Below are 12312 nucleotides of genomic sequence, written 5' to 3'. Positions count from 1 at the left end.
AGAGATCATAGAACACACCATCTTTACCTACTAATAAACCACCGATTGCTTCTAATGTAAATAATAATCCAATTCTTTTGCAATTGGATACCCAAATTTAGCATACTGCACATTCATCTCTCTTATCGTCAGTGTTTGATTATGCAAAAATAGGTTCAGCATGTAAAATCAAGGCAGCTTCTCTGCACACAATTTCTTGGGAAGAGACAACAAACCTTTGCATCATTCAAATGTCATAGGTGACTTGTTTTAGTTTGGGATCTTGAAAGAATCAAACCAACATACCTTTCCCGGCAACAGTCAGCAGTGGTAAGCATGTGCCGCTGGAGCCCGACCAATTTCCCTTGATCCCATTTATTGTCTCATATCCACGGCGACAAAGTGAAAAAGGTTTCAACGGACTTAGTCGGGCATCCACGATCAGGTTTTAGAGGGAGAAGACTCACCGCCTGTTGGCAAGGTCGGGACCGTGGTCGTCCGTCTCTGCTTTGCCGGCCGATAAGATCATTGATATTGACCAGCCAGCTGAGTACTCATCACCTTGCTCTGTTGAATCACCTTGAGGCTATCGTTGGTGCTCCGTGAGGTCTGCGGCCGGGCTCTAAAGTCCTTGATTTGCTGTTCAGTTCACCACAGTGACCAGCGAACAGTGTCAGGAGAAAAATATCGCTTTACGATCAAGACGGTAGAATAAATCAAGATTATTTCCAAATAAAACGAACAAGAAACTGCATGCATCTACGTGAACAAAATTATAATCAACAGGGAACATAATTATATTTGACAAAAGCCTCAAACTCGATTGAAACCACAACTGGTACAATTTTCTAAGTTTGGTCTTCACAACTATACAAAATAAGAAGAATAAATGTATACCATCATTTCAAATCCAAGACAATATTATCAAGGTTAAGAAAAATCGAATCACAACACAGTCCACTGCAATGAATTCTCAAAATATCTTGGAATTACTCTGCTTTGCATTATTTAGTATGCTTGTTCTCCTTCCCACAGAGTGTCCGTTGATTCAGCTAGTTGGTGATTGTTTTTAGTCCATAGTAGCAAATTTGTTGCACATGCTGCATGCATGTAAAAAAACAATGCACGGTGCTATTTTTTTGTCTGTGGATCGTGTGCACAGCCCACGACAACATAACTGAAGACATACTAAATGCTTTCTAGTTAACTCTTCAAATGACTAATCAATACAGTAAGTCCTCACTGCATCTCTAGGTAGGAACCGAATATCCCGGTCTGTTTTCTCTACTAGTTCAGATCTCACAAAAGTAGGGAGTACGAAAAATATAGCAGAAGGGATAACCTGAAGTAGCTATTATGAACCAAGCATCATATATATCAGCTGCCCATTAATGGGTAGTTCGTGCAATGTGCACAATTTCTATTCAAGTAATAGAAGTGATGGAAGACCTCAAGTACGTTCAACCCAGATTACTTACACATGCAATGCACTTGCCATCAATCGGGCTTAAAATTTGTTCACAGGAGACGGAGATATCGGGTTAGAACTTCCCTTGTTTTTACATTGATTTTAGGGTGGGTGCAGTAGTAGGGCTCTCTTGAATCTAGATGATGTGCAGGTTAGGTGTGGCTGTGAAGGAGATCTGTGAGTTCTTAATATAATCATGAAAAATAGGAAGCTCTTAATATAATCATGAAAAATAGGATGATCTAGTTCACAAGAAACCAAATTGGCTCTTATAAGCCGATCGATCGGCAAAATCAAAACAGTTATTAAATTAACAACAAAATTGAAGGTCATGGCTTTATTGGAGCAAAGATCTAATCTCCACATCTTGAATATGTGGGAACCAGATTAGGATGACAATGTCCTACAAATTCAATACTTCATTTTTCTGTGATCAATGCAAATGTCTTCTATGGGCTTCTGGCTACTTGTTGGCAGCAATAGTAGGTTGGTGAGCAACTGAGCCTGCTTCCTTGTTTAGATATTCAGACCAACACATGGAAAGGCTGAACAAGTATACTTATATAATACTAACAACCTGTCAGTACCAGGGTAATATTTGTTGGTGAAGATGCCTGAAAACCAAAGTTGTGAGTCTAGCTTGTTTCCTCTTGCATCATCTGTGTGGAGGTCATGGCTTTCCATACAGCGGAACAGGGCTAAACTCCACACCTTCAACCAACCAGAGAGAGCTAGTTAGGAAAGGTGGTTATAATGGCGTACTGGAAGCTCAACTCTTCTTTGTCTACACTAATGTACTATTTAACTACTTGGGCCCAGATGCATACAAAAATTGAAGATGAAAGGTTAGGTAGATGCAAATGAGGTTACAGTACATTAGGAAAATTCACTGCTACAACGGACCTGCTATTTTGAAACTTATGTTTAGGACTGTATATGCCAATATCTTCATATCATGTGCAGCAGCCTCTTCAAATTGCTAGTCTCGTTGACATGATTTGTGAAAGAGTCCCACAGGCACAAATTATTGATGCAGTAATAAGCTAATCAAGTTTTGTCCAGCCCGTGGCTGCGTCGACGTTGTTGCTGCTATTGCTGGCTTCTGAAGTATAGCAAAAGAATCTGCGTCATGTAAGTTGCAACTCGCACAATCTTGTCGGGAGGCTTGGGAGTAGCATCGTGAACGACAGTGCGATGACAGTTTGCCTGATGGATAACCTCAGGGTGCAGCCAAGGTGCTTGTGACGCGCTCCATCTCCTACTCATCAAAATCGCTGCGCTGCTCCTACGCTGACTAAGCGGAGGCAGAGGGAGAGGAGGAACACGTCAACGAGCAGCAAGAAATTGTAATCGAAGCAGGCCAAATTGGCGGAGGGAGGCGGGCGGGTGCAGATCTCGCGCCCGGCGGCTCACCTTGTCCTGCCTGCCGCCGCCTCGTCATCGTCGAGGAAGGCGAGCGGGGTGTCCGGGCTATCGGCCGTGGGCTTCTTGGCCGGCAGAGCCGCTAGGGCCTTCCTCGGCCGGCGCCGGCTCCACGAGGGGATCTCTGGCCGCGCCTGCTCCTGCTGCTGGCCTGCACGATGGACGACAGGTCCGCAGAATGGCTGCCACCTCCAGCTCACGCTCGCCGAACTCCTCCTCCCGCGTGGGTCTGCTCCCAGCCGACGCAGCCGCCTTGGATCTCACCGAGCGAGCGAGAGATTGGGTAAGAGACATCATAGAACACACCATATCTAATAAAGTACGGTTACGACATTTGGACACACTATTACGCTGTGGTGTTCCAGGTGGCGTGAGTTGTGAAACTATTCCACCTTGTTTTAAATGAAGGCCAAACTCGTAACTCAAATATTCTCCTCCGCGATCAGATCATAGAGACTTTATTTTCTAGTTACAATGATTGTCCACTTCACTCTGAAAGTCTTTGAACTTTTCAAATGTTTTAGACTTGTGTTTCATTAAGTAGATATACCCATATCTACTCAAATCATCTGTGAAGGTCAGAAAATAACGATACTCGCCGTGTGCCTTAACACTCATCGGACCGCATACATCGGTATGCATTATTTCCAATAAGTCATTGGCTCGCTCCATTGTTCCGGAGAACGGAGTTTTAGTCATCTTGCCCATGAGGCATGGCTCACAAGTATCAAATGATTCATAATCAAGTGATTCCAAAAGTCCATCTGCATGGAGTTTCTTCATGCGCTTTACACCAATATGACCTAAACGGCAGTGCCACAAGTATGTTGCACTATCATTATCAACTTTGCATCTTTTGGCATCAATATTATGAATATGTGTATTACTACAATCGAGATTCAATAAACCATTAACATTGGGTGTATGACCATAGAAGGTTTTATTCATGTAAACAGAATAACAATTATTCTCTAACTTAAATGAATAACTGTATTGCAATAAACATGATCTAATCATATTCATGCTCAACACAAACACCAAATAACAATTTATTTAGTTTCAACACTAATCCCGAAGGTAGAGGGAGTGTGCGATGGTGATCATATCAATTTTGGAATCATTTCTAACACACATCGTCACCTCGCTTTTAACTAGTCTGTGCAACTCCTGTTTCGAATTACTAATCTTAGCAACTAGACCGGTATCAAATACCCAGGGATTACTTCGAACACTAGTATAGTACACATCAATAACATGTATATCAAATATACCTATCTCACTTTGCCATCCTTCTTATCCGCCAAGTATTTGGGGTAGTTCCGCTTCTAGTGACCATTTCCTTTGCAGTAGAAGCACTCGGTTTCAGGCTTAGGTCCAGCTTTGGGCTTCTTCACAGGAGTGGCAACTTGCTTACCATTATTCTTGAAGTTGCCTTTTTCCCTTGCCCTTTTTCTTAAAACTAGTGGTCTTGTTAACCATCAACACTTGATGCACTTTATTGATTTCTATCTTCGCCGATTTCAGCATCGCGAAGAGCTTGGGAATCATTTTTGTTATCCCTTGCATATTATAGTTCATCACAAAGTTCTAGTAGCTTGGTTATACTGACTGTAGAACTCCGTAAATCACTATCTTATCTGGAAGATTAACTCCCACTTGATTCAAGAGATTGTAGTACCCAGATATTCTGAGTACATGCTCATTGGCTGAGCTATTTTCCTCCATCTTGTAGGCAAAGTACTTGTCAGAGGTCTCATACCTCTCGACACGGGCATGAATCTGAAATACCAATTTTCAGCTCTAGGAACATCTCATATGCTCCATGGCATTCGAACCATTTTTGAAGTCCCAGTTCTAAGCCGTAAAGCATGGCGCACTAAACTATCAAGTAGTCATCATATCGAGCATGCAAAACATTCATAACGTCTACATCTGCTCTTGCAATAGGTTTGTCACCTAGCGGTGCATCAAGGACATAATTCTTTTGTGAAGCAATGAGGATAATCCTCAGATCACGAACCCAGTCTGCATCATTGCTACTACATCTTTCAACTTAGTTTCCTCTAGGAATATATCAAAAATATATAGGAGCTATGTCGCGAGCTATTGATCTACAACATAGATATGCAAAAACTATCATACTAAGTTCATGATAAATTAATTCAATCAAATTACTTAAGAAATCCCACTTAGATAGACAACCCTCATGTCATCTAAATGATACGTGATCCAAATCAACTAAACCATGTCCGATCATCACGTGAGATGGAGTAGTCATCAATGATAAACATCTCTATGTTGATCATATCTACTATATGATTCACGTTCGACCTTGCGGTCTCCAGTGTTCCGAGGCCATGTCTGTACATGCCAGGCTCGTCAAGTTTAACCTGAGTATTCCGCATGTGCAAAACTGTCTTGCACCAGTTGTATGTGAACGTAGAGTCTATCATACCCGATCATCACGTGGTGTCTCAACATAACGAACTATCGCAACGGTGCATACTCGGGGAGAACACTTATACCTTGAAATTTTAGTTAAGGGATCATCTTATAATGCTACCATCGTACTAAGCAAAATAAGATGCATAAAAGATAAATATCACATGCAATCAAAATATGTGACATGATATGGCCATCGTCATCTTGTGCTTTTGATCTCCATCGTCACCAGCTCGACACCTTGATCTCCATCAAAGCGTCCTGGTCGTCTCGCCAACTATTGCTTCTACAACTATCACTAATGCATAGTGATAAAGTAAAGCAATTACATGGCATTTGCATTTCATACAATAAATAGACAACCATAAGGCTCCTGTCGGTTGTCAGATATCTTACAAAACATGATCATCTCATACAATAACGTTTATCACATCATGTCTTGACCATATCACATCACAACATGCCCAGCAAAAACAAGTTAGACGTCCTCTACTTTGTTGTTGCAAGATTTACGTGGCTGCTACGGGCTTCTAGCAAGAATTATTCTTACCTACGCATCAAAACCACAATGGTGTTTCGTCAAGTTTGCTATTTTAACCTTCTTCAATGACCAGCCGCAGTCAAATTTGATTCAACTAAAGTAGGAGAAACAGACACCCACTAGCCACCTTTATGCAAAACTAGTTGCTTGTCTGTCGGTGGAACCGGTCTCATGTGCATGGACATGTAAGGTTGGTCCAGGCCGCTTCATCCCACAATACCGCCGAATCAAAATAAGACGTTGGAGGTAAGCTGTATGACTACCACCGCCCACAACTCTTTGTGTTCTACTCGTGCATATCATATACGCGTAGACCTGGCTCGGATGCCACTGTTGGGAAACGTAGCATGGAAAAACAAAAAACTATACGCTCGCGCAAAGATCTATCCATGGAGATTCATAGCAAAGAGGGGGAGAGTGTGTCTATGTACCCTCATAGACCGAAAGCGAAAGTGTTTGACTACACGGTTGATGTAGTCGAACTTCTTCTAGCTCCGACCGGTCAAGCACATTAACGGTAAGTCTAGCACGTTAACGGAGGACGAGCTAGAAGAAGTTCGACCGGTCAAGCACATTAACCGGAGGACGAGCTAGAGTGTGTCTATGTACCCTCATACCTAGTTCAATCTCATTAACGGTAAGTCTCTTTACTCGTCCCGCAATACATCATCATGTAACTAACTCATTAGTCACTTTGCTTGCAAGGCTTCTTATGATGTGCATTACCGAGAGGGCCCAGAGATACCTCTCCGATACTCGGGGTGACAAATCCTAATCTCGATCTATGAAAACCCAACAAACACCTTCGAAGATACCTATAGAGCATCTTTATGATCACCCAGTTACGTTGTGACATTTGATAGTGCACAAGGATTCTTCCGGTATCCGGGAGTTGCATAATCTCATAGTCAAAGGAATATGTATTTGACATGAAGAAAGCAATAGCAATAAAAATGAATGATCAATATGCTAAGCTAACGGATGGGTCCTGTCCATCACATCATTCTCCTAATGATGTGATCCCGTTATCAAATGACAACTCATATCCATGGTTAGGAAACCTTAACCATCTTTGATTAACGAGCTACTCAAGTAGAGGCTCGCTAGGGACATGGTGTTTGTCTATGTATTCACACATGTATTTAGGTTTCCGATCAATACAATTCTAGCATGACTAATAAACATTTATCATGAATAAGGAAATATAAAATAACAACTTTATTATTGCCTCTAGGGCATATTTCCTTCAATCGAAAAGACTACGATTGATCCCCTACACTTGTGGGTCATCAAGGCTCTTTTCTGGTGCCGTTGTTGAGGAGTGAAGCACTCTTGGTAAGTGGAAATTGGTAAGGAAATATTATTACTGCATGCTGAAATTTATTGTCACTTGTTACTACGGAAAACAATCCTTTAAGGGTTTTGTTCGGGGTATCTTCACCTCGACCGAAACCACAATTAGTTACCCCTCAACCTACTACACCTACTGAAAATATTAGTTATGAAATTCCTTCGAGTATGATAGAACGACTGCTAGCTAATCCTTATGTAGGAAATGGAACCGAACATCCTGATATGCACTTGATGTATGTGGAGGAAATTTGTGGATTATTTAAGCTTGCAGGTTTTCCCTTTATCTTTGAAGGGAAAAGCATTGGCATGGTATAGGCTATGTGATGATATTAGATCTTGGAATTAGAATCGATTGAAATTGGAGTTTCACCAAAAAAATATCCTATGCATCTAGTTCATCGTGATCAGAATTACATATATATTTTTTGGCCTCGTGATGGAGAAAGTATCGCTCTAGCTTGGGGGAGGCTTAATTCAATGTTATATTCATGCCCCAATCATGAGCTCTCAAAAGAAACTACCATTCAAAATTTTTATGCTCAGATTTCTCATGATGATCGATCCATGCTCGATACTTCTTGTACTAGTTCCTTTATGAAGAGGACTATTGAATTCCGGTGGGATCTTCTAGAAAGAATTAAATTCAACTCTGAGTATTGGGAACTCGGCGAAGGTAAAGAGTCAGGTATTAATCTTAAGTATGATTGTGTTAAAAAATTATGAATACCGATGCTTTTCAAAAGTTTAGCACTAAATATGGACTTCACTCTGAGATAATAGCCTCCTTTTGTGAATCATTTGCTACTAATGTTGATCTCCCTAAGGAGAAGTGGTTTAAATATCACCCACCTATTAAAGAAGAAATTAAAGAACCGGTAATAGCTAAAGATGAAACTATTATCTATAATGTTGTTCCAGTTGTTCCTACTGCTTATATTGAAAAACCACCTTTTCTTGTTAGGATAAAGGAACATGCTGAAGTTTCAACCATGGTCAATAAAAGCTATATTAGAACACCTAAACCAGCTAAACCAATCAAGGTAGAACCAAGTGTTGCTATGGTTAAAGATCTCCTGGTAGAAAATATAGATGGACATGTTATTTACTTCTATGATGAAGCTACTAGAATTGCCAAACCCGATGAAAAGGATAAACATAGACCCATTGTTGGCATGCCTGTTGTCTCAGTTAAGATAGGAGATCATTGTTATCATGGTTTATGTGATTTAGGTGCTAGCGTGACTGTTGTTTCTTTTACCTTATATCAAGAAATTAGGAATGATATAGCACCCGCTAAAATAGAAGACATAGATGTTACTATTAAACATGCTAATAGAGACACCATCCCACCACTTGGGATTGTTAGAGATGTTGAAGTCTTCTGTGGGAAAACAAAATATCCTACTAATTTTCTTATTCTTGGTTCCCCACAAGATGACTTTTGTCCCATTATCTTTGGTAGACCTTTATTGAACACCGTTAATGCTAAAATAGATTGTGACAAACAAAATGTCGGTGTTAGTTTTGGTGATGAGTCTCATGAGTTAAAAAAATTCTAAGTTTAGTAGAAAGCATCATAAGGAAGAATTGCCTAGTAAGGATGAAATAATTGGTCTTGCTTCTATTGTTGTACCTCCTACTAATCCACTATAACAATATTTGCTAGACCATGAGAATGATATGCATATGCATGAAAGAAATGAAATAGATAAGATTTTTTTTGAACAACGTCCTCTGCTTAAACACAATTTGCCTATTGAAACTCTTGGAGGTCCTCCTCCACCTAAAGGTGATCTTGTGTTTGAATTAAAACAATTGCCAGACACTTTGAAATATGCCTATCTTGATGAGAAAAAGATATATCCTCTTACTATTAGTGCTAACCTTTCAGAACATGAAGAAGAAATATTATTATTGGTTCTAAAGAAGCACCGAGCTGCTATTTGGTATACTCTTGATGATTTAAAGGGAATTAGTCCCACTCTCTGTCAGCACAAAATTAACATGGAACCCGATGCTAAACCCGTCGTTGATCACCAACGATGTTTAAATCTTAAGATGAAAGAAGTGGTAAGAACTGAAATACTGAAGCTTCTGGAGGCAGGTATAATCTATCCTATAGCTGATAGTAGATGGGTAAGTCATGTTCATTGTGTCCCTAGGAAGGGAGGTATTATTGTTGTTCCTAATGATAAGAATGAACTTATTCCGCGAAGAATTGTCACTGGCTATAGAATGGTAACTAATTTTAAAAAATTAAATAAAGCTACTAGAAAAGATCACTAACCTCTCCCTTTTATTGATCAAATGCTAGAAAGATTGTCAAAACACACACATTTTTGTTTCCTTGATGGATATTCTGATTTTTCTCAAATACCTGTCTCACAACCTGATCAAGAGAAAACCACCTTTAGTTGTCCTTTTGGAAATTATGCTTATAGATGTATGCCTTTTGATTTATGCAATGCACCTGCTACCTTTCAAAGATGTATGACTGCTATATTCTCTGATTTTTGTGAAAAGATTGTTGAGGTTTTCATGGATGATTTTTCTGTTTATGGAACTTCTTTTGATGATTGCATAAGCAACCTTGATCGATTTTTGCAGAGATGTGAGCAAACTAATCTTGTCTTGAATTGGGAGAAGTGCCACTTTATGGTTAATGAAGGTATTGTCTTGGGACATAAAATTTCTGAACGAGGTGTTGAGGTGGATAAAGATAAAGTTGATGCAATTGAGAAAATGACATGTCCTAAAGATATCAAGGTATTTGTAGTTTCCCTGGTCATGCTGGTTTCTATAGGAGGTTGATTAAAGACTTCTCTCAAATTTCTAGGCCTCTTACAAATATTTTACAAAAGTACGTTCCATTTGTTTTTGATGATGATTGTGTGGAAGCCTTCGAAACACTTAAGAAAGCCTTGATTTCTGCACCTATTGTTCAACCACCTGATTGGAACTTGCCTTTTGAAATTATGTGTGATGCTAGTGATTATGTTGTTGGTACTATTCTAGGACAAAGAGTTGATAAGAAATTAAATGTTATTCATTATGCTAGTAAAACTCTAGACAATGCTCAACGAAATTATGCTACTACTAAAAAAGAATTCTTAGCATAGGTGTTTTCTTGTTATAAATTCAGATCTTACATTGTTGATTCTAAAGTAATTATTCACACCGATCATGCTGCTATAAAATATCTTATGGAAAAGAAAGATGTTAAACCTAGACTCATTAGGTGGGTTTTGTCGCTTCAAGAATTTGACTTACATATCACTAATAGAAAAGGACCTGAGAACCTCGTGGCTGATAACTTGTCTAGGCTAGAAAATATTCCTGATGACCCACAACCTATTAATGATAGTTTTCCTGATGAGCAATTAGCTGCAATAAATGTTTCTCATAACACTCCTTGGTATGTTGACTATGCTACTTACATTGTTGCTAAATATATACCACCTAGATTCACATACCAAGAAAAGTGAAAATTCTTCTATGATTTAATACATTACTTTTGGGATGACCCACATCTTTATAAAGAAGGAGTAGATGGTATTATTAAAAGTTGTATACTGATACGTCTCCAAGGTATCTATAATTTTTTATTGTTCCATCCTGTTATATTATCATTCTTGGATGTTTTACAATCATTTTATAGTCATTTTATATCATTTTTGGTACTAACCTATTGACATAGTGCCAAGTGCCAGTTGCTGCTTTTTTGCAGGTTTTTTACATCGCAGGAAATATATACCAAACAGAATCCAAACGCAGTGAAACTTTTTGTGGATTTTTTATGGACCGGAAGACACCCAATGGGCCGTAGAAGCACCTAGGGGGTGCCTTGAGGGGGGCACAACCCACCGGGGCACGCTTGGGCCCCCAAGTGCGCCTAGGTGGGTTGTGCACACCTCGGTGGCCTCCCGCACCGCCTCTTTGCTCTATAAATACCCCAATATTCTAGAATCCCTGGGGGAGTTGACGAAAATCAATTCCAGCCGCCGCAAGTTCCAGAACCACCAGATCCGATCTAGAAACCATCGCAGAGGGGTTCATCATCTCCATTAGTGCCTCTCTGATGATGCGTGAGTAGTCTTTTGTAGACCTTTGGGTCCATAGTTAATAGCTAGACGGCTTCCCCTCGATCGTTTGATTCTCAATACAATGGTCTCTTGGAGATCCATATGATGTAATTCTTTTTGTTGTGAGTTTGTTGGGATCCGATGAACTTTGAGTTTATGATCAGATCTATGTTTTTATCCATGAAAGTTATTTGATTCTTCTTTGATCTCTTATATGCATGATTGCTTATAGCCTCGTATTTCTTCTCCGATATTTGGGTTTTCATTGGCCAACTTGATCTATTTATCTTGCAATGGGAAGAGGTGCTTTGTGATGGGTTCGATCTTAAGGTGCTTGATGCCAGTGACAGAAGGGGAACCAACACATATGTATTTTTGCTATTAAGGATAACAATATGGGGTCCATTTCTACATAAATAGATCTTGTCTACATCATGTCATCATTCTTATTGCATTACTCTGTTTCTCCATGAACTTAATGCACTAGATGCATGCTAGATAGCGGTCAATGTGTGGACTAATAGTAGTAGATGCAGACAGGAGTCGGTCTACTAATCTTGGACGTGATGCCTATATAATGATCATTACCTGGATATCATCATGATTATTTGAAGTTCCATCAATTGCCAAATAGTAATTCGTTTACCCACAGTTTGCTATTTTTCTCAAGAGAATCCACTAGTGAAACCTACGGCCCCCGGGTCTCTTCTTTATTATATTTGCCTTTGCGGTCTATTTTTATTTGCTTTTATTTTAAGATCTATTAAACCAAAAATACAAAAATACCTTGCTGCAATTTATTCTTATTTATTTTATCTCGCATTCCCGCGTGATCTATCTATCAATTTATTACAACTTTCTCACGTCCATTTGCCAATTTCTGGCGCCGTTTCCCGAAAGGGATTGACAACCCCTTTAATACACCGGGTTGCGAGTATTTGTTATTTGTGTGGAGGTGTCATTCATGTAGTATTGTGTGGTTCTCCTACTGGTTCGATAATCTTGGACTCATCACTGAGGGAAAT

The 12312-nt window shown here is 39.6% G+C and overlaps 1 long non-coding RNA gene across 1 annotated transcript; it reads right to left on the bottom strand.

Annotated features, from left to right (window-relative positions):
• Nucleotides 1-551: 551 nt before the first annotated feature.
• On the bottom strand, nucleotides 552-2524 carry LOC123058593 (uncharacterized). The gene is made up of 3 exons (XR_006427241.1): nucleotides 2351-2524; nucleotides 2035-2158; nucleotides 552-618 (listed from the first exon to the last, which is right to left on the bottom strand). It is a non-coding gene; the product is annotated as an uncharacterized lncRNA (long non-coding RNA).
• Nucleotides 2525-12312: the final 9788 nt, after the last annotated feature.

Source organism: Triticum aestivum, chromosome 3A (genome assembly GCF_018294505.1).
Source record: "Triticum aestivum cultivar Chinese Spring chromosome 3A, IWGSC CS RefSeq v2.1, whole genome shotgun sequence".
Lineage (NCBI taxonomy): Eukaryota > Viridiplantae > Streptophyta > Magnoliopsida > Poales > Poaceae > Triticum > Triticum aestivum.
Note: the sequence above shows the minus strand (reverse complement) of the source record. Positions and strands in the feature narration are given on the sequence as shown.